General features: G+C 47.4%; 1 non-coding gene across 1 annotated transcript; it reads left to right on the top strand.

Annotated features, from left to right (window-relative positions):
- The first annotated feature begins 241 nt into the window (after positions 1–241).
- LOC129549487 (small nucleolar RNA SNORA70) lies at positions 242–376 on the top strand. Its single transcript, XR_008684583.2, has one exon. It is a non-coding gene; the product is annotated as a small nucleolar RNA SNORA70 (small nucleolar RNA).
- The last annotated feature ends 23,320 nt before the right edge of the window (positions 377–23,696 follow it).

Consider the following 23,696-nt stretch of genomic DNA (forward strand, 5'->3'; position numbering starts at 1 on the left):
AAGGCTCCAGAGACGGCAGGCAGCCCCCTTGACCAGGAGCACACATGGGGCTGGAAGAGACCGGAGAGGCAGTCCTGTCCTCGCCCCATTCTACAGGCGAGGAGACTGAGGCCCTGCACTGCGGGCTTGCGTGTTTCCGAGCAGCACGCATGGCTAATCCTGGGCACTGTCCTGTGCATCAAGTGAAGGAGCCTGAGTCTGTGCCAGAAGGTGTACACAGCGTTAAGACCTTCCAAGGAGTTTATGGCCAATGAAGCCTGACGGTGCTCTTTCCCTCGTGGGGGCCCAGTGTGCAAAGGCTGCAAAGAGCAGCCTTCTTGGCAGTGCGTGTATCCTGTTGCCTGCTCGGCTGGCCCTAAGGAACCTGGAGACAGCCCTGCCCGGTGGACATCCATGACTGGCATGCCGTCTCCAGTCCAGGCTCTATTCAAGTGTGCGGGGTGCCTTTGAACAGCCCCAGGGCAGAGGCCAGGGTCCACACTGGCCAAGTCCTAATGTCCATCCACACCAGGCTGTAGAACAAGGAACATGGGACTGAGGCCCCCTGCACGGCCAAGTTCAAGTTCTCTGGCTGCCAGAAGATCCATATCTCCAAGAAGTGGGGCTTTACAAGGTTGAATGAGGATGAATTTGAAAACAGGGTGGCAGAAAAGCAGTTCATTCCAGATGGATGTGGGGTCAGATACATCCCTGATGACGTTCCCCTGGACAAATGACCAGTCCAGGACTCATGAGAGCCTTGGCGCTGTCCCCTTCTTACTCATGCCCACCAATGAATCCTACTTTCCTGCTGAATAAAGAAAAAAAACAGACTTCCCAAGGCGAAAACAGGATTTTATATTTTCTTTCTGACCAACAACCACATGAAAATACCGAGGAGGCTCGTATTAGGACCAGGAAGAAAGAGATGTTTCCTTTCTGTTTGTCTTTTTAAAATCCCCGCAGAGCTACTGATGCGAGAGACAGGAAGTGCAGGACAGGAGGCACGGGCCAAGGGGTCGCTTTAATGTGAAGGCTCAGAAAGCCCGTCCACAGATTCTCCCTCCAGAAATCAAGCCAATATTGTAAAGCGATTATCTTTCAATTACAAATAAATAAATTAAAAAAAGACCTCCCTCCAATCCCTGCGCTTGAAAAGCATAGGAAGTTAATTAGACTTAACAAGCCCATGACTGTCCTCCAAACCCTGCCTGCCTCCACGGCCCTTCTCCCTGGCTGGATACCACCCTTGTTTTTTCTGTGTGTTAAGAATCCATTTTTAGGGAGATTTTCATGGCCAGGTTTTTATTTATTTATTTTTTTAAGTCTTTACTGAATTTGTTACAGTATTACTTCTGTTTTATGTTTTGGCTTTTTCTTAGCCAGGAGGCATGCGGGATCACATGGAATCTTAGCTCCCCGACCAGGGATCAAACTTGTGCCCCCTGCATTGGAAGGCAACGTCTTAACCACTGGACCGCTGGGGGGGGGGTCCCCTCGTGGCCAGTTTACGAAGACTGTCTTTGGAAGCAGCATGGCTGGGAGCAGGTTTAGACCATCTGCTTTAAAATGCGAGGAGAGAGGAAGATGAAGCACGTTTAAAACATGCAACTTACAACTAGCCAAGCCTTGAGCTGCCCGTGGTGAGGGGCAGAAGGGCTCTTTCCATCCAAAGGGAGGGGCGTCCGTCAGGGAAGAAACAGCCTCTGTTTTGAGAAGAGGCCCAGCTTCAAGTTTCAGACGCTGGCGTGCGTTTCCTGTCTGTAATGTAAGTTTCAAGCTGTTGGTGTGTGCTTCTGCACTCCGAAATAAACAGAGCACCTGGATTTCATCAGATGGTAACAGAATCAGGCTCCCAGGTCCCCTGCACGTCCCCACCCCCAGGTAAGGGCAGAGCTGTGAGCCAACCGGGAGAGTCCAGACAATCTGGTTCCTTGTGGACTGACTCCGAATAAACAGGCTGTAGCCGACGTGGGCCCAGGGGTCTCTTTGCGGCTCTCTTGGTCATTTCTCTAGAGTCTCGCGTGACCTTGGAGGGCCCGGGGACTGAGTTGGAATCTGTAGTACTTGGTGCCCAGAAGGTTGGCTCGAAGTTCCCGGTGGCCAGCAGAGTGTGCTCCGTAATCCACATCTGGCCTTCGATCTGAAAACATTCTGGCACTTTCTTTGGACTGAAAATAGTGGCAGGAAGAATTTGTTTTCTCCCGAATGAAGACATTTGCTTTTGGATGTCTGCTCCTTTGTGCAAGGGCTGAAAGGAGGTCACAGGACCGGCTGCTCGGGCAGCCAGGCTGGGCTCTGGGTGCACGATGCTGTGGACACAGCGCTCAGAAGGCGGGGAGGTCAACGCCGCCAGGGATTCCCACGGTGAACCTCATAAATACTTGCGATAAGGCAGCTAAAACAAACTGTTTGTATAAGCACTTGGAAAGAGGTGCAGGGGTGACCAGGAGTCGGTGGATTTGCTGAGACGTTTACACGGGCTCGGCTGCTCCCTGTTCTGGATCGGGCCTTCTGGGCTCCGATGGGTCATGAGTGTCTGGATTGGTCCCCTGGGAGCAGGATGTCTCACCAGGGCGCTCTCTTTGTCTCCCTGTGGGAGAGATGCAGAAACAGAGGACAGTGAGTGGACCCAGCGATGGGCCGGAGGACCCTGGGGCGGCTGTGGCTGAGGGCCTGGCAGAGTTGTCCTCAGTGCTGCCCCCTCCTTCTGCTTTATGAGTTGTTTCGGAGCAATCATTAGTTTTCTTTTAGTCTCAATTTGACAAAGCAAATCTATCATTTTGATTTTCTGTTTTAAACAAACAATTACAGTTATACAGCAAAGTGATTCAGTTATACATATATATATGAGTGTACATATATAATATATATACATTCTTTTTTATATGCTTTTCTATTATGGTTTATTACAAGATATTGAATATAGTGGGCTTACCTGGTGGTTCAGTGGTAAAGAATCTGCCTGCCAATGCAGGAGATGTGGGTTCAATTCCTGGTCTCCAAGATCCCTTGGAGAAGGAAATGGCAACCCACTCCAGTACCCTTGCCTGAAGAACTCCATGGACAGAGGGGCCTGGCGGGCTACAGTCAGGGGGGTTGTAACAAGTTGGATGTGACTGAGAGACTAAAGAACAATAACAACAAAACTGAAATTAGGAAGAACTAAAGGAGCAGAAAAGAGAATTAAGAAATAAAGGGACATGTACATAAAATTATAGCGTAAGGAGGGGTGAGGCTGGCTATCTCATAGTCTGTAACAGACAAGGGTCACATTCCAAGGAATCTAAGGCTAACCTTCATGACACCACAGGAGCTTGGAGGGAGGGCTTCAGGAAAACATCTGCCTTTGGTTTTCTAATATTTCCTGATGGCAAGGACTTCTTCTATTACCCTAAATTGCTTTTGAAGCTGAGCTGGAAGGCAAGACAATATGGCAATGGTGAAAAATGACCTCAGCAGGTGAGAACAATGGACTTGGTTAAACTTGGGGGCATGGGGTGTGTACGTGTGTATAATGCTGACCCTTGGTCCAGAGACCAACTTCAAAGGGACAGTGGCACGTGATGACACGGATGAACAGGAACACGAGAATAACCCCCTTGCGTCAAACCCCTTGATGACCTCCCATGACCCCGGGGGTCAAGTCCAAGGCCTTAACATGCATTGGAAGACCCTGGACCCTCACCTGTGACACTCACCCCTCATTCTCTGTGGCTCAGACATACTGAACTCCACTTGGCTGTAAATACAGATGATATCTCTCTCTCCTCAGGAATTGCCCCACATAGGTCTCCCTGAAGCCCCTCTTCACTGTTCACGCACAATGTGACGAGCTTTTATCACATGACAGCCACTGTGATAAGTGCCTGAGTCACCAGGGTAAACAAACAAACAAAGGTCCCCTGCCTGCCTTCACTGTGTAAGAGGCAATCAGACTTGAACCACGTGCTGAATGCTGTACAGGATACGCATCCAGTGCTAAAAGTGCGTGATGTGAGCGGAGATCTAGCCAAAGAGGAAGTGGGATACTTCAGGGCTTCGCTGGTGGTTCAGTAGTAAAGCAACTGCCTGCAAAGCAGGAGACACAGGAGATGTGGGTTCGATCTCTGGGTTGGGAAGATCTCCAGGAGGAGGAAATGGCAACCTGCTCCAGTATTCTTGCCTGGAAAATTCCATGGACAGAGGAACCTTGCGGGTTACAGTCCAAAGGGTCACAAAGAGTTGGATACAATCGAGCGACTGAGCACACATACACACACTCACCGGGAACAGTGTGTGCAAAGGCCCTGTGGTAGGGGGGGAACATGGCTTATTTCAGGAACTCCAGAAAGGCTTGCATGGCTGGAGTGCAAACACCATGGGGTAGAACGGATGTGGTGTGGGATGTCCCTGCTTTCTTGTTTTGGTGCCATGCGTGCAGAGCTGTTCTAGAGCCTATTCATGCATGAACTAGAAAGTTTAGCTAGAGTCAACACTTCCTCAACAAGCACGAATCGGGCAGTTCTACTGCGTTGAGCAGTGTGCTGGAAACGCATAAGGCTGATGTGGTCCGTGACCTCGTGTGGGGCCACACAGACAAATAACCAAGTGGTACCACCCAAGGGAGTGCCTGCATTGAGTGTGATACTGGAGCCCGTGGGAGACAACTGAGCCAGACCTGGGAGGACGTGATGACTGGCTGATTTGGAAGCATGACAGGGAACTTGCCCAGTATACGGTCAGAAGGAACATTCCATTTAGACTGAATACTACCGGGTGTGTCTATGGAGCCTACAGCACCTCGGAACATGCGTAAATGCATCTCTCTTGTTAGGGATATTTCACTCCTGAGAAAGTTTAAGAAGCTCTGGAGACAACTTAGGCTTTGACAAGTGGGCTGGCCTCCTAGCTCCACCACTTCCGAGTCACCTGAAGGAGCCTGAGCCTCGTCTGTCAAATGGTGAGACGTTGGAGCGTTGAGCTGTCCTCATGATCCAGTGAGGCAATAGACGGGGTGCCGGATAAAGGTCAGTCACTGCCTCCTTTCCTTGAAGTACCTGCCTTTACTTCTGCGTGCCTGAGGTCTGCCCTGGGGTGGGTAGAGGGGCTCAGGGAAGAGACTGGGATGAGAGCATTTTGAGATGAAATGTTTTGCTGAGGATCTCAATTTCATTATGAAATGTGATGCGAGATGGTTGGACGGCATCACCGACGTGATGGACGTGAGTTTGAGCAAGCTCGGGGAAGAGGGCGAAGGACAGGGACGCCTGGCATCCTGCAGTCCATGGGGTCGCAGAGAGTTGGACGTGACTGAGCGACTGCACAAAAGCAACAGCAATTGTGGAAAAACACTGATCTCTCATGCCAGAGGACGGGAGTTAAAACGCGGGCTAGGGGTCCCCCCAGGAGCTATTCCTGGGAAAGCACGCTAAGTGGTGTTTCTTCTTTCTGCCGTCCCCATGGCATCCTCCAAGTCCGGCTTGCTTATTTTAACCCTCAACTTGCTCTGGCTTCTTTGGAGGAATTGCAGCCGCAGGGAAAGAGATGTGGAAAGACTCCCCACCGCGTAGACAATGCTTCCACTCTCCCAACCCAGGGCTCGAACCCACGTCTCCTGCGTCACAGCCAGATTCTGTACTGCTGAGCCACCGGGGAAGCCTTGTTAGTATTCTGAAGCATTCTCCTTCTGTGTGTTGTCTGACCATTTCTTTTACTTTATCGAATGAAGTCACAGATAAGTAATTTTCAGTTGGTAAAAAAAGTTAAAAATCATGCATCGTGTTTTCTATTACAGGAGTTACACACCAACTGATAAGGCTTCTCTCAGCTCCTATGGAGAATTTATAGTAACGGAGTCCATTTGTTTTCTGGTTTATTTATTTATTTGATTGTCTTAACTCTTTTTTTCCCCCATACATTTCAAGTTATTTATGTTTGTATTATGTACGCACTTTTGGATAAGCAAGCCACTTTTTAGAATTTTTACTGCCAATTGCTCATACAAAGTCAATCACATTCAGTAATTAGCTCAACAATTCCCATGGAAGTTCCATTATTTGAGGAAGGCCAGTCTTCACTGCAATATCAGAAGAACAAACTTTTCATGAAAAAGTCATAAACACAATTCTTTCAAGCAATCACTGGTCCTGACATTTATGCTAATTTGGAAAAATAAGGATATTGTCTCCTTTGGCGAGGAGACCAGATCACTTGACTTTCTTCCTGAGGTGCTGCATATTCTCTGTCCCTTAAGAACAATAAGGGACAGCTTTGCCTGAATTTCTGGGGAATGCTTCTCTCTCTGGGGAAGAGTAACCCTGGCAGGTACAGAGTTAGCCTAGAGGGTGCTGACATCCTGAATTCCCTTTGTTGGCCATCTTTACAAGTCACTCCTGCTGCTCAGCCTTGGAGTCCTCCTCTAGAAAATGAGAGGCTGGATCAGAAGATGGCAAGGAGGATGATAGCCCATACCCAATCTCACACGGCCTTCAGCATCACCCTCTGATGTCGGGGGTGAGGTTTGTGCCTCATTGCTCAGATGTAGCAACTGAATTGAGAACTCAAAAAAATCACACGACCCGGAAGCTGTATAACCAGGCATATTGACTCCAAGTGTGAATTCTATTCCAACAGGACGTTTTAAAAATAAGCCATTACTTATCAAGGCTCTCATTACCTCCTTGCCAGGACAAAGCAAGAGTAACTCGTGGGTAGATTAAAAAAGAATGAAATAATGCCATTTGCTACAATGTGGATGGATGTAGTGATTGTCATACTAAAGTGAAGTAAGTCAGAAAGAAAAAGACAAATACCATATGATATCACTTATATGTGGAATCTAAAATACGACACCAAAGAGCATATCTGTGAAACAGGAACAGACTCACAGACATAGGGAATGGACTTGTGGTTGCCAAGGGGGAGAAGGTTGGGGGACAGATTTGGGATTAGCAAATGCAAACTATTATGTAAAGAATGGATAAATAAGGTCCTGCAATGTAGCACAGGAGCTATATTTAATATACTGTGATAAACTGTAATGAAAAAGAACATATATATATATATATATATATATAAAACTAAGTCACTTTGATGTACAGTAGAAATTAATATGACATTGGAAATCAACTATACTTCAATAAAATGAAATTTTTAAACAAGAGTATTTTTATATAGGTAGATAAAGGCTGACTGACTTCCATAATAAAATTTTGGAAATCTACCCTGCATTTTTCAACCAGTCAATCCTAAAGGAAATCAATCCTGAGCATTCATTGGAAGGACTGATGCTGAAGCTGAAACTCCAATACTTTGGCCACCTGATGCAAAGAACTGACTCATTGGAAAAGACCCTGATGCTGGGAAAGATTGAAGGCAGTAGGTGAAGGGGATGACAGAGGATGAGATGGTTGGATGTCATCACTGATGCAATGGACACGAATTTGAGTAAGCTCTGGGAGTTGGTGATGGATGGGGAAGCCTGGCGTGCTGCAGTCCATGGGGTCACAAAGAGTTGGACACAACTGAGCGACTGAACCGAACTGAACTGAATCCTGCATTCTTGAGGGGAAAATATGAATTCTGTAATGTTGGGGGCAGAATTATATGTCTATTTGTCCCAGCTTAATTGAGTTTTAAAAGTCTTCTAAATCCCTGATGATTTTTTTGTCTTCTGATTGTTCAAATATAAACAGGAGTTCTATCAAGAAAAATATTCCAATCCCAAAGAAAGGGAATGCCAAAGAATGCTCAAACTACCGCACAATTGCACTCATCTCACACGCTAGTAAAGTCATGCTCAAAATTCTCCAAGCCAGGCTTCAGCAGTATGTAAACCGTGAACTCCCAGATGTTCAAGCAGGTTTTAGAAAAGGCAGAGGCACCAGAGATCAAATTGCCAACATCCGCTGGATCATGGAGAAAGCAAGAGAGTTTCAGAAAAACATCTATTTCTGCTTCATTGACTATGCCAAAGCCTTTGACTGTGTGGATCACAATAAACTGTGGAACATTCTGAAAGAGATGGGAATCCCAGACCACCTGACCTGCCTCTTGAGAAACCTGTATGCAGGTCAGGAAGCAACAGTTAGAACCAGTCATGGAACAACAGACTGGTTCCAAATAGGAAAAGGTGTACGTCAAGGTTGTATATTGTCACCTTGCTTATTTAACTTATATGCAGAGTACATCATGAGGAACGCTGGGCTGGAAGAAGCACAAGCTGGAATCAAGATTGCTGGGAGAAATATCAATAACCTCAGATATGCAGATGACACTACCCTTATGGCAGAAAGTGAAGAGGAACTCAAAAGCCTCTTGATGAAAGTGAAAGAGGAGAGTGAAAAGGTTGGCTTGAAGCTCAACATTCAGAAAACAAAGATCATGGCATCTGGTCCCATCACTTCATGGGAAATAGATGGGAAAACAGTGGAAACAGTGTTAGACTTTGTTTTTTTGGGCTCCAAAATCACTGCAGATGCTGATTGCAGCCATGAAATTAAAAGACGCTTGCTCCTTGGAAGGAAAGTTATGACCAACCTTGATAGTATATTAAAAAGCAGAGACATTACTTTGCCGACCAAGGTCCGTCTAGTCAAGGCAATGGTTTTTCCCGTGGTCATGTATGGATGTGAGAGTTGGACTGTGAAGAAAGCTGATCGCCGAAGAATCGATGCTTTTGAACTGTGGTGTTGGAGAAGACTCTTGAGAGTCCCTTATACTGCAAGGAGATCCAACCAGTCCATTCTAAAGGAGATCAATCCTGGATGTTCATTGGAGGGACTGATGCTAAAGCTGAAACTCCAATACTTTGGCCACCTCATGAGACGAGTTGACTCACTGGAAAAGACTCTGATGCTGGGAAAGGTTGGGGGCGGGAGGAGAAGGGGACGACGGAGAATGAGATGGCTGGATGGCATCACCGATTCTGTGGACATGAGTTTGAGTGAACTCCGGGAGTTGGTGCTGGACAGGGAGGCCTGGCGTGCTGTGATTCATGGGGTCGCGGAGAGTCGGACACGACTGAGCGACTGAACTGAACTGAACTGAACTGATGATGGTGGACTTCCTTTTACTCCCTGACGATTGATCTTTGTAATCACTTTGCCTATTTTGAGTTTATTTTTTAGGTACCTATAGTCTAAAAATAGCATCTATCTTAGTCCTCTAAGGATGCTACCAAAAATACCACCGACTGGGTGGCTTGTAAACAACAGAAATCTGTTTCTCACTGTTCTGGAGGCTAGCAGTTCGAGATCAAGATGCCAGCAGATTTGATGTCTGGTGAGGGCCTATTTCCTGGTTCACAGATGGCTGTCTTCTTGCAGCATCCTCTCATAGCAGAAAAGATGAGTGAGCTCTCTGGGTCTCTTTTATAACCATTCCATTCATGAGGGCTCCATCCTCATGATGTAATCGCCTCCTTAAGACTCTGCCTCCAAATACTATCACATTGGAGATTTGGTTTCAACATACAAATTTGTGGGGGATGGGTAAGGTTCTGAAGATTCCAGGAGAGAATATTCTATTTCCCCGCCTTGCTGGTTTTTGGAGGCCACCCACAGTACTTAGCTTCTGGTCTCCTCCTCTGTCTACAAAGTTGGCAAAATCCAACATCAAAAATCGACAAACAATAAATGCTGGAGAGGACGTGGAGAAAGGGAGTGCTGGCGGGAAGGTAAATTGGTACAGCCACTATGGGGTTCATCATGGAGAACAGTATGGAAGTTCCTCAAAAAACTAGAAACAGAGCTACTGTATAAACCAGAAATCCCACTACTGTATACTTGGAGAAAACCATAACTGAAAAAAGACCCATGCACCACAGTGTTCATTGCAGCACTGTTTACAGCAGCCATGGAAGCAACCTAAATGTCCAGCGACAGAGGGATGGTTAAGGCAGACATGGTACATATCCACAGTGGAATATTACTCAGCCATAAAAGGAATAGAATTATGCCCTTTGCAGAGACGCTGATAGACCGACAGACTGCCAGGCAGAGTGAGGTAAGTCAGAAAGGGAAAAACAAATATGGTCTAATATTGCTTATATGTGGAAGCTAGAAAAATGGTACAGAGGAACTTAATAGCAAAGCAGAAATAGAGAACAAACATGGATACCAAGGAGGGAAGCGGGGTGGGATGAATAGGAGTTTGGGATTGACATATATTCACTACTATATATAAAATAGATCACGAAAGAGAACCTATTGTCCAGCACAGGGACTATTTCTACTCAACGCTCTGTGGTGATCTAAGCTGGATGGAAACCTAAGAAAGAAGAGATATATGTATCTGTATCACATTTACTTTGTTGGACAGCAGAAACTGACACAATATTGTAAAGCAACTGTATTCCGATAAAAATTTATTAAAAATGTCAACCTTGTCACAACTCTCTAACCTTCTGCGGTCACATCTCCCTCTCTGATGACAACCAGGGAAGGTTCTCGCCTTTTCAGGACCTGTATAATTACACAGGCATCGATCGGGATGACCCCGGTCCTGTCCCCTCATTTCCAGATCTTGACCTTACTCACATCTGCAATGTCCCTTTACCACCGAAGGTGACACTCACAAGTCCTGGGAATGAGGGCGCGGACACCTGGGGCCTGTGATCTTGTCTACCACATTGGCCGAGCCCCACCTGGTGATTGTTTAGGGATTTCTTGGGCATCAAGAGGGGGCACTGAGTCTTCACTTCATAAAATAAAATGCATTTTGAAGAAAGATCTGATTTTTTAAACCCTTGTGTTTCTTTCACAATGCAGTCGTACCTTCTTCACTCATCAGAACGACAGAAATTTTTTTTTTTAATGTTATTACCTATAGAGATGATTTGCATTCACAGTGCATAATGACATCATCCAAGGCAGGCCCTGGCTGAAACTGGCTCCTGACTGGAAGGTTCAGACTTGCCTTTTGTCAGTGCCAGGGGATGAGCTGGCCCTGAGAGGCTGAGTCAAGGTAATTAATTAATTAGGTAATTAATGAAATTGGACTTCCGATGGAGCACATCTAGTTAATTAAACGCCACAGTTGGTGGCATGCTCCCAGCAGTGGTCTTGTAGGGCTCCTCGCTCACTTTGTTTTATTAATTTTCTCTGCTCATTTCTCATCCCTATTCCCGTCCCCTCTCCCCATATGCACCAATATAATCGGATGTGTTTGATACGCAAGCCTGTATGTGCGTGTTTGTGTGTGTTCTCAGGAGCACACCCCCAAGGGAGGGCTTTCCTTCCTGCCGCCATATGCATTTCTGATGTGAGAGACTCACTGCCAGATGGCGTCTCTGGATGGCTGTCCCAGTTCTCGCGTGCAAGAGCCTTGTCTGACTTCGACTACTCTGAGAAGTGTGAGCTGGTGTCTTCCATTAATTTGCATATATATATATATATATTTTTTTTTTTTTGCTTACTGGGAAAATGGAACATCTTGTGTACTTGTTAGTCAACAGAATTGAAGCCTTATCAGCTGTCAGGAGTAATTCAATACTTACCTGTCTTTTCTTGTATCTGGAGGAAATGCAGCTTCCAGGGACCTTACTAAAAGGTCTCTTGGCTACTGTGGGAGTATCTTTTGAATATGGTCCTGGTAAGTTTCTCCTCTGGCTTCACAGTCCTCAAGTTCAGGGCTAGTTTTATTTTTTCACAAATATGATCTCCTGTGTTGAATCTCTTGTGACATTATGGCTCATGGTAGAGTTTTGATAGGCACATTCCATTTGATAGATTTTGTGATGCTGTCTTTTTTTTTTCCCACCAAACCCCTCACCCAAGACACCCACGCACATGTAACTACACACACTGGCCTTCCTGCCCACCTTCTCCAGTCTTAACCCCAAGGTGTTTCCCTCTGCCTGCTTCCTTGCTGCCTCCTCCATTGAGTTGATGGATCATAGCCCTGGATGCATAATAAAGCTAACTGGAGAGATCATTCAAGCTTCAGTTACTCAGCCTCCAGCACCCAATACAAGGTCTCAACTGTCTGCAGTGGGGCTGGGCATGGATACTACTTAGATGGGTTGACTACCAAGGAGAAATTGGACAATTATTCACAACAGAGGTGAGGAAGGGTATGTCTAGGAACAGGGGAGATCCATTAGGGCATCTGTTAGTATTACCATGCCCTGAAATTAAGGTTGATGGAAAACTACAGCAACCCCCTCCAGACAGGACTAGTAACGGCCCAGAGGCTTGGTGAATGAAGGTTTGGTTCACTCCACCAAGTTAAGAACCACAGCCAGCTGAGGTGCTTGCTGAGGGCAAAAGGAATACGGAATAAACAGCGGAAGAAGGTCATTACAAATAACAGCTATGGCCACATGACCGGTCACAGGAACAGGGACTCTAACTGTCATGGGTATTTTCTCCTTATTTTGTAATGAATACATTAGTAACTTTACTTTCTTCCTCTTTTATCTCCTTATTATGTAACATAAGATGTATTGAATTTGTATCATAGTATTTAATTATTGTTAATGTTGTACCATCATATTTCAGTTGCAGGTTATCAAGAAGTACAACATCACCCAAAGATTTTGCGTCCTCTTCTAGGGAAGAGGCTAGCATGCTTTCGGTTGCCTGAAGGATAGTTGTATCATGTTGGAGGGGGGAGTGTCTGTAACCTCGTTACTGTCTTCATTCAGAGATGAAGTATGGTTTAAGGACAATGTGTGGGAGCAAAGCTGCCACACGGAGTGGACCCTTAGGATTAATTTTATGTGTCAACTTAGCTGGGGCATGGTGCCCAGATGTTTCAGTTCAGTTCAGTTCAGTCGCTCAGGTGTGTTCGATTCTTTGCGACCCCATGAATCACAGCATGCCAGGCCTCCCTGTCCAGATGTTTGGTCAACCATTATTCTGGATGCATCTGTGAGGGTATTTTTGGATGAGGTTGACGTTCAGATCAATGGACTTTGAGTAGAGCAGATTGCCCTCCTTAACGTGGGTGGGCCTCACCCAATCAGCTGAAGGCCTGAAGGGAGCAAGACTGACCTCCCTGTGCGAGAGGGACTATTGGGCTTGAGCTGCAACATGGGCTCTTCTCTGGGTCTCTGGGCATTTGAGGTTGAATCTAGTTATAGGTCTAAAGGCAGAGAGGGGTTGGGGAGGGTCCTGAGGGGATCAGCAGGGTCCTGTGAGGCACCTGTGTTGGGGAGACCCTGCCTGTGTCCTCAGGTAATTCAGGGTTAGTGTCCCCAGAGCCCATCAAGAACCAGCTCGTTCCTGTCCTCTCCCACAGTCCTTACTGACAGCGGTCGTCACTCATGACTGCTGAGCTGATGCAGACTTAAGGAAAGAACTTACGGTAACCGGGGGGAAGGGTGTGGGGAAGGGACAGTCAGGGAGTTTGGGATGGACATGTACACAGTGCTGTATTTAAAATGGATAATTAGCAAGGTCCTTCGTATAGCACACGGAACTCTGCTCAGTGTTATGTGGCAGCCAGGATGGGAGGGATTTGGGGGGAGAATGGATACAGGTACGACTGAGTCCCTTTGCTGTCCACCTGAAACTATCACAACATTGTAATCTGGTGTGAAAGTGAAAGTGTTAGTGGCTCAGTTGTGTCTGACTCTTTGCGACCCCACTGACAGGCTCCTCTGTCCATGGAATTCTCCAGGCAAGACTACTCCAGTGTGTTGCCATCCCCTTATGCAGGGCATCTTCTCAACCTGGGTCTGTTGCATTGCAAGAAAATTCTTTTATCATCTGAGCAACCAGGGAAGCCTGTAATCTGCCATACTCCAACATAAAACAGAAAGCTTTTAAAAAAGTAATAATTGTTGAGCTGAAGAAAGAGCACAGGAAGAAAAGCAATGTTTAAAAATGTGAAATCCTAGAAATTCCCTAACCTGTCCTTTGGTCCCAGCACAGTCAGTGCCAGAGAGGAGTGACAATCAGCCTTGCTGTTAGAATCAACAGACCATCACCCTCATCGCCACCCCCATCATCCCCTCTCCCCCTAACCGCCGCAAGGCTCCTTCCCAGGTTATTGTTGCTGCAGAGGGAAGCCAGGCTCCTGTTCGTAATGCCTGCCAACCCCGCCCAGCCAGGCCCCGGGAGAGAGCCAAAGTCCCCAGACTTGTCAGCGACAAAGGCCCTCATTGTTCAGGCCTTGGGATGTTTTCCTTCCTTATCTGGATCCCTGCACAGAAAAAGCCCGGAAGACCACACTCTCTCTAAGAACTCGGAAAGCCTCAACAACCGTGTCTGTCCCGGGAGAGGAGAGTGAAGAGCCGGAAGTGGGGTGATCAGTCACTGCCTGGCGAGGCTCCAGGGCTGAGAGCCCAACGCATGCCCCCCGCCCATATCTTGCAGTCTGGGGCTGCTTGGAAAAGGCCCAGCAGGATGTTGGAGGAAGGGCAGATGGAGGAGAGGAGCAGGCCTGGGGGACCCTCAGGTTTCTGAAGCTCTTTTAGGAACACAGGCATCCTGCTTTCAAATACAGTAAATCAGGATGGGCTGCATCCACCGAGCTCCCCAGCCTCCATGGACGGAGGCCAGTGGGAGGGTTAGAAGCCTCCCTGTTCTTCCATGATCCTCCCTGATAGCTCAGTTGGTAAAGAATCTGTCTGCAGTACAGGAGACCCCAGATTGATTCCTGGGTCAGGAAGATGCCCTGGAATAGGGATAGGCTACCCACTCTAGTGTTCTTGGGCTTCTCTTATGGCTCAGCTGGTAAAGAATCTGCCTGCAATCTGGGAGACCTGGGTTTGATCCCTGGGTTGGGAAGATTCCTCTGGAGAAGGGACAGGCTACCCACTCCAGTATTCTGGCTTGGAGAATTCCATGGACTGTGTAGTCCGTGGGTCACAAAGAGTCGCACATGACTGAGAGACTTTCACTTTCACTGTTCCTCCATGGCATCCAGGAGGATGGCATGGCAGGGTGACCTGGAGCCAGAAGAGATCTTAGGACAGCCTGTGGGGTGATGGGCTTCCCAGGTGCCTCCGTGGGTAAAGAGTCCACCAGCCGATGCAGGAGACACAAAAGGCATGGGTTCACTCCCTGGGTCGGGAAGATCCCCTAGAGAAGGAAAGAGCAACCCACTCCAGTGTTCTTGCCTGGAGAATCCCACAGACAGAGGATCCTGGTGGGCCACAGCCCATGGGGTCGCAAAGTAGCAGTGGACATGACTTAGTGGCTGAGCACACACGCGGCATGATGGGGTGACCTCAGGAGGGGACTGTGAGCTGGGGTGATGGTGGCGCCCTTGCCCCTCTGAGAGAGCGCACAGAACAAAGGAAGCAGGGCACGCAGCCCATTTCTGCCCACTCTGCACAGACACCCTTCCTGCCCGTGACTGCTGCAATCTGTGCCCTAAGGGCACCGAGGCGCCCACCCGTCCAGCCAAGAGGAGACGGGGGGAGCCCTGCCTGTGCCTTCCCCACCCAGCCTCCTGGATGAACGTGGGGGAAGCTCGGTGATCTCATCTCCTTGGCAGCGTCCCTCTTCACCAGGTGACCCTTCTTACCCCCAGTCACCTGTGAGAGCCCCATCATTCTCCCCACCTCCCGCCCCACCCCTGGGACTTCAGGAAGGGGCTCCGCCATCCACCAGGAAACCATCTTCCTCTAAAGCACCCTCCCCCGTCAGCCAGCCGATGCTTCAGGTGTGTGAACTCTTTCCTGCAGGGCAGGTGACAGGGGTGAATAGAAGCAAGAAGATCCCCAGGGCACACGGAGTGGCCTTTTCTTCTCAGAACTAACTCACCTGTTACACTCATCACAGGAGGTTCCCTCCAGCCATTATCCTCCACTCCTACCCGACTCCCGGCCCCCGGGGAATTCTTCCCACCAAGAGCCTCCTTCTCTGTCCTTCCCCAGCAAATTTCACTCTCCTTTCAGAAGCATCACCAGTGAAGGGGTATGGGATGCTGGGGAACAGTTGCCAAAAAATACTGCCCTGAGATGGTCACTCAGATCCGTCAAGGGCTGGTTAAATTCAAGGGCCCTTGAGCTCTGCTTGATTGGAGGCTGCGTGGATGGTGAATGGGTGGTTAATTTCAGTAATATTTAATATTAACAGTTTCCACATCTGCAATTCCAGACACAGGAGCGTGACTTTGAAGGTCTGGAACATTTGTCATTTTGCAGAGACACTGATTGGAATCACCCCTGGGATTCTGGGTGGAGGACACCAGGCTAGGTTGATCCATGTCCTGGGTTCTGTCTCCAGAACCCCCAAGGAGAGGGGTCGGGGAGTGGCTTGTCAGCTCCAAAGGTGGCGTTGTTCCTCTCTACGCTGAGCCACCCTGCCTCCTGCACTGCCCGCCCGTCCCCATGGAGGGGGCTGGTCGCACTTGACTCCAACTGTTCCTGTGCATGAGACCCAGGAGCAGAGGAGGAGAAGGCGAGGTTCACGCTCTGTCTACGGTGAGGGGCAAATCCCCTCTCCTCTCTGAGCCCTCAGCTTCTCGCCTGTGTAATGAGGGGTCAGGGCTGGCTTCGGTCAAAAGACACTCCACACATCTGAGCGCTGGGACTCGGCTCTTAACGCTGTGTGACTGGGGAAGTCTAGAGTCTGTGCGCTCAGCATCCACCTGCTGAGAACAGACCTGCAGACTGAATTTGCCAGATGAACCTTGGCTGATGGACCGAGAGAAGAGGCCCACATTCTTCCGTGTTGTCAAAAGAGTTAGACAAAATATTTGTTTAACTTATAAATAGCCAGAACACGTTTCTATTTGTTGGAGAAAGGAGGCTGGAGGGCTGAAAATATCCTGTAGGGATTTGATGTTTAGTAGCCACATCCTACAAAGTATCTGTTATGGTTGAATTATGTCCTCCTAAACACATGCTCAGAGAAGGCAATGGCAAGCCACTCCAGTACTCTTGCCTGGAAAATCCCATGGACGGAGGGGCCCGGTAGGCTGCAGTCCATGGGGTCGCTATGAGTCAGACATGACTGAACGACTTTGCTTTCACTTTTCACTTTCACACATTGGAGAAGGAAATGGCAACCCACTCCAGTGTTCTTGCCTGGAGAATCCCAGGGACTGGGGAGCCTGGTAGGCTGCCGTCTATGGGGTCACACAGAGTCGGACACGACTGAAGTGATTTAGCAGCAGCAGCAAACACATGCTGGGAGAAGGAAATGGCAACCCACTCCAGTGTTCTTGCCTGGAGAATCCCAGGGACGGGGGAGCCTGGTGGGCTTCCGTCTATGGGGTCACACAGAGTTGGAAATGACTGAAGTGACTTAGCAGCAGCAGCAGCAAACACATGTCAAAAAAGGGTGCCTATGGTGACGATGGGGTAAAGAACATGCCTGCCAATGCAGGAGATATAAGAGATGCGGGTTTGCTCTCAGGGTCGGGAAGATCCCCTGGAGGAGGGCATGGCAACCCAATTCTAGTATTCTTGGGCTTCCCTGGTAGCTCAGCTGGTAAAGAATCCACCTGCAATGCCAGAGACCCGGGTTCGATCCCTGGGTTGGGAAGATCCCCTGGAGGAGAGCATGGCAACCCACTTCAGTGTTCTTGGCTGGAGAATCCCCATGGACAGAGAAGCCTGGTGGGCTACGGTCCACGGGGTCGCAAAGAGTCGGACACGACTGAAGTGACTAAGCACACAGCACGCACATGAATATGACCACATTGGAAAGCAGAGTATTCGCAGACTCAGTCAACTGAAGGTAATGGGACCTTTCATCGAATATGATGGTGTCCTTGTAAAGTGAGGATGGGAGAGTGCACAGACAGGGGACATGCCGTGGGGAGACAGAAGCAGACAGTGGCGTCCACTCCGGGAGACTCTGGAGAGAACGGGCTCCTGCTGGCCTCCCGATCTCAGACTTCAAGCCTCCGGAACGAGGAGAACGAACTCTCTGATTGTAAGTCACCCAGTTTGTATATCTGCTTACAGCAGTCCTATGAAACAAATGCCAGGACCTAATATTGTTTTTCATTTCTTTCACATTTTTGTTTATCTATTTGTTTCTGGTGGCACTGGCTCTTCGTTGCTGTGTGCGGGCTTTCTTTCGTTGCGACAAGCTGGGGCTACTCTTGGTTGGCTGCGGTGCACTGGCTTCTCGTTGCCGTGGCTTCTCTTGTTGCCGAGCGTGGGCTCTAGGGTGCACGGGCTTCAGGAGTTGTGGCTCATGGGCTTGGTTGCCCCGTGGCATGTGGGATCTTTGTTCCCTCACCAGGGATTGAACCTGTGTCCCCTGTGTGGGCAGGTGGTTTCCCAACCAGTGGACCACCAGAGAAGTCTTATCTTTCCTTTCTGTGTCGTCACAGTCCTAATGGAGATTTCGCCTCTCGCTCCCAGGGATCGTCCCTCTACCTGCTCCAAAGGACGCAAGTGTCATCCGTGTCTCACCATCTTAAACTGGGCAGTGTTGGCAATTTAATTTGAAATCTTTGGAGGGACTGTCCTGTGTTCAAATCTGACTCCATCCTGGCTCGCTGCATGAGTTTACTTGTTGAAAATACGAAATAGGAAAATAGGAATGGTGGCGTTTGTGGCATACTTCCTATGAGCAGGCTTTGCAAGGATTTTCTCTAATCTTCACCACTGTCGTGAGAGTTACTTAACATGAACCCTAATGTCAAAGAATCCAGCTGGGAGGAAGAGACTGACCTGGGAGGCAGGCCATATTCTGACTGGCTCTGCACATTTCTGCAGAGCTTGGGGGACATGGGGAAGGGGGAGAGTGGACAGGGCTCAGAGGGGTTAGGGCTTTAGTTCTGCTGCTGTGGGATGCTGGATCCAGCTTGCTCTCAGGTCACCAGATCTGACTGTTAAATTTTCAGTAATTTTCTATTGTGTATATGTGCACACTGCATCTTCTTAATCCATTCCTCTGTTGATGGGCACTTACGCTGCTTCCATGTCTTGGCTGTTATAAACAGTGCTGCAATGAACATTGGCGTGCATGCATACTTTCGAACAAAGTTTTTCTCTGGATGTATGTCCAGGAGTGGAATTGCCGGATCATATGGTAACTCTATTTTTAGTTTTTAAAGCAGCGTCCATACTGTTCTCCATAGTGGCTGCACGAATTTACATTCCCAGCAACAGTGGAGGAGGGCTCCCTTTTCTCCATATCCTCTCCAGCATTTATTATTTGTAGGCTTTTTGATGGTGACCATTCTGAGCTCTGCGAGTTACCTCACTGGAATTTTGATTTATGTTTAATAATGAATGATGTTGACCATGTTTTCGTGTGCCTGTTGGCCATCTGTGCGTCTTTGTTATATATCACTTACATGTGGAATCTTAAAAGGAAAAAAGATGACAAATGAACTTATTTACAAAATAGAAACAGCCTCACGGACATTGAAAACTAACTTGTGGTTACCAGAGTGGAAAGGGAGTGGGGGGAAGCATAAATTAGGAGCTTGGGATGAACAGATGCATACTATTATCTATAAAATAAACAGTAAGGATTTACTGTATGGCACAGGGAGCTACATTCAACATCTTGTAATAACCTGTAATGGAAAAGAATCTGAAAAAGAATATCAGACATATTTATGGATAACAGAATCTTTGCTGCACACCTAAAGCTGACACAATTTTGTAAATCAACTATACTTTAGTAAGAGAAAAGGAAAATAAATGAAAAATTTCAGGATTTTTGTAGGGAGATTGATGCCATGCTGGTAGCTTGAAACTGGTCACGGTGGGAGCATTTTCACCACCAAAATTGGCAGGTGCTATAAATCAGAGCTCCCCAGAGAGAGAGAAGAGATGCTAAGATAAAGTACTGTTGATACTGGCTGAGAAGGGCTGAGGTGGTCTAGGCAGTGTCTTCAAGTACTGGAGTTCGTAATAAAAGCTACCCAATTCTATGGGTTTAGGGAGGGCCAGTCCCACCTTGGGAGGCTGGGAGCATTCACCGAGGACTTCTCAGTGAGTGGAGAAACAGCACCATCTAAGCTGCCTGACTCTCATCTTGAAACCACAGCACCATGACAGGAAAGAGGCTGATATCTACACTAGTTCCAAGGGTGCTCTGGGTTCAGTTCTTGTCTGCAAAAATAGGGATATCAGCCAGTGATTCCCAAGTCTCCTTCTTTGTACATTTCCCAAGAGACTTTGAAAACTTCCTGTTGCTGTTAGAGCTGCTGTTAAGGTGCTGCACTCAATATGTCAGCAAATTTGGAAAACTCAGCAGTGGCCACAGGAATGGAAAAGGTCAGTATTCTATTCCAATCCCAAAGAATGGCAATGCCAAAGAATGTTCAAACCACCGTACAATTGCACTCATCTCACCTGCTAGCAAGGTGCATGCATGTGTGCTCAGTCGTGTCTGACTCGTGACCACATGGACTGTAGCCCACCAGGCTCCCCTGTCCATGGAATTTTCTGGGCAAGAATACTGGAGTGGGTTGCCATTTCCTTCTCCAAGGGTTCTCGACCCAGTAACTGAACCCACATCTCTCATGTCTCTTGCTTTGGCAAGCAGATTCTTTGCCAACTGTGCCACCTGGGAAGCCCTGAAAACCCCCTGTGTTCACCCAAATCTGTTCTGGCTGCCCCTTCCTGGGGCTGCATGCTCATGGCCCCATCCTCACCCCCACTGTCTCCAAGTCTGGACCCTCAGCCACCATGTCTATGCGTGGTGGTCCTGCCCCGACACGGCTAATTGATCCAGTGGGCAGCCAGAAGACTAAATGCCCATTTTCATCTCTGTCGCCCAGAAATTTGGAATTTTGAGCTTAGATGCACTGATGTCAAGACTTGTTGGTAATAATTTGGGCCAATGGCAGCGCCCCAGAGATGTGTTGCTCAACACACGAAAATGACTGAGGCTTGGGAGTGCCAGTGCAAGCTGAGATGGGCTGTGAGTGCAAAGCAGACAGTGGATTTCAAAGACTTGGTGTGGAAAAAAAAAGAGGATTTAAAATATCTCATTCTTTGAATTATATATTGAAATGATAGTATTTTGGATCCATCAAGTTAAATAAAATATATTATTGAAATGGATTCCTTCGGTCTCTTTTTGCTTTGTTTTTTTAGTGTGACTCCTGGAATATGGAAATTACATATGTGTCTTTGGAATTTTATTTCGTTTGAACAAAACTGCTCTGGAGAAAAGTTCCACGAGGCTCTTGGGGCTGAGTGGTAACTAGCCTCGGCAGGCGTACACTGTGATTCAGCTGTCTTTTCCTCCTTGAGTCGATCCAGCTCTCTTTCTTCCTCTTCTCTTTTTGGTTTACCCGAGCCAGAGCACATTGAATTATTTGCAGCCCAAGAGACTGATAAACCAATGGAACCAAATTGTCCCCAGGGTGATGTACAGATGTTTCTGTGTCTCTGCCTGAGAACGCTTCCTGTGCTCCTAGGGCTTCGTGTTCACGCTGAAAGGATGAGATCCCCTAGCTCCCTCATGCCTGTCCCCAGACCCTGACTCTGCCTCTGGCTTGTGGGAACTTGAGCTCTGGCCATGGGAACTAGATTTGGACCATGAGATTCTGCTGGTCAAGAAGGACAGCTGGGATTCCCAAGGTGTGTGGGTCAGGTTGAGGCTGTACTTAAGAGCTGGATTCCATTACCAGAGTTTAGCAGTTAGAATAATAACAGCTTGGTTGCCCTCTCCCTGAACAAGTTTTGAAACGAGTCATTTCACAAAGCCTCCTTTCCCCATAACCCCTTCCCCATCTGGAGAGTCAGCCCACCCTGGTGCATGGTGATTTGGGGAGTGTTTTGTGTCTCCCACCCAGCCTGGGAACTCTGGCTTTGGAAATGTGGTTTTCCTAAGACATTTCAGTTGTTCCAAGGTGTGAGGTGAGACTCCCACAAAAACCTGTCAAGAGCTGGCTTTGGCTGGAATGCTCAAGGCTAACCCAGGGGGTGAACTAGAATTGTACGCCAGATTCCAAGTAATTATTCCTTGAGGATCTGCCAGTTCCAAGCCCTTTAATGAAAAATGATAGGAAGAGTTATTGACCTCTGAGACATTCAGCTCCATTGGGCGGCTGAGCATTGGTGGTGGATCCGGCCAGGGAAGATTACGTTTGCCCGACCACGGAGACACTGCAACAGTTTATCTTCCAAATAAGCAAAGAAAACGTGTTTAATGAGTCCCCAAAGCATGGTGTGCGCAGATGGGGTTGAAAACCGCCTGTGGACATTTTTCATCCTCGATGTAGTGGGAATCCCTTGGAAACAAGTTTGTATGTAAATTTGACTTGTTCCATTTACAACATTCTTGGGAAGACTAGGCATGAGATGATGAACGAAGATGTTGCAAAGTTAATAATTTGACAGAGAAACCCTTATTAAAATAAAACAAATGAGCTGCACATGCCATAGTCACAGGAACTGTACGGTTTAATAAAATGAAATAAGCTTCCAGTGTGTTCCATATGGCTCTGCACTGAGCGGAAGACAAACGTGGCTATGACGTGGCTCGTATACCCTCCAGGAGCTTGGAGCAAGTTGGTTGTTCAGACAAGACTTAGAGAAAATGTATCACCATGCCTGAGCCTTAGCTGGAGGAAAAGAAGCATCTGATTGTTACATCGGAAGAGGAGATGGAGCATGCAGGGGGAGCAGAAACCAGGTTCCAGGATGTTTTGGCTGTTGTCAATTTCTCGGAGGAAGTTAGTAGCTAAATCCCCAACCTTTGGGCCCCATCCCAACGCTTCTCCCCTTCTTCCCATCTTGGACACAAGGGCTGCACCACGATTGGAGTCTATCCTTCCAAGCACATCTTTAGGACACAAGTTTGAATGAAGAGCTGAAGCAAATGTGGCAAAATGTGAACTTTTGATAAACCTGGAAAGTGGGTATTTGGTTCTGTTCCATCATTTTTCCTGTACTTCACTGTTGCCTTGAAGTGTTTCGTAATGTAGAAGACTGTAAATTAATAGTATGTACAATATGTGACTAACAAAATGAAGACCCAAGAAAGAAAAGGAAAGAAAGGAGGAAGAAAAGGGACTAGAAAGAAGGGGAGGAAGAAAGAGGAAAGGAACAAATAAAAAAAAGAAAGAGGAAGGAGAGGAGGAAGGAAAAGGAAAAGAGAGGGAGGGAGGACAGCAGGAAGAAGAAAAGAAAGGAAGGTGATACAAGAAACCAAGATTTACGAGACGCTGCAAGGTCACTTTGCTTGGAGTCAGTAAAGTATCTTCTTGCCAAGAAGATGAAGTGTGATGGGGCAGCTGAAAAAATGGAGTATGCTCAAAGTGGGAGGAACCCTGCTAAAGAACAAGTCTTGTCTGTAAAATGAGGAGTGAGACTTTATAAACTCGAAGTTCTCGTTCAAATCTGGCTGCTGACACTATGCTCATTGACTTGATCCCCATAATTTGATCCACCTGCCATAACGCTAGACAGTGTGAGGGATTTCCTGGATGGGACAAGGCAGGGTGCCTGCCCTCCCCAAATCACCATTTTCCCCTTCATCATTCATCATCCTTGAACATGAAGAATTTATTGTAACTTTTCCCCTATTGATCTATCTGTCTGTATTAAGTCTTGTCTATCTTATCTATCCTGTTCAATTCTAAACTCCTTTAAGATGGAAATGGCTTCTCATCTTTCTCTGTATCCCCCAGAGTGTCAAGACAGGACTATAGAGATAAGTGGATATTCATTAAATACTCATCGAATGCTTAACTTAGCCATTTAAATAGTCATCAAGAGGCTGTTATGTCCTAAAGCACAAATGAGAATCCTCTGGAGTATTTTAACAAAGTTAAAATAATCTCTACTTCTAAGAAGCTTTCAGGCTTCCCTGGTGGCTCAGACAGGAAAGAATCTGCCTGCAGTGTGGGAG

The sequence above is a fragment of the Moschus berezovskii genome, chromosome 26 (assembly GCF_049115385.1).
Source record: "Moschus berezovskii isolate FMDL1 chromosome 26, NW_MosBer_1.0, whole genome shotgun sequence".
Taxonomy (NCBI): Eukaryota; Metazoa; Chordata; class Mammalia; order Artiodactyla; family Moschidae; genus Moschus; species Moschus berezovskii.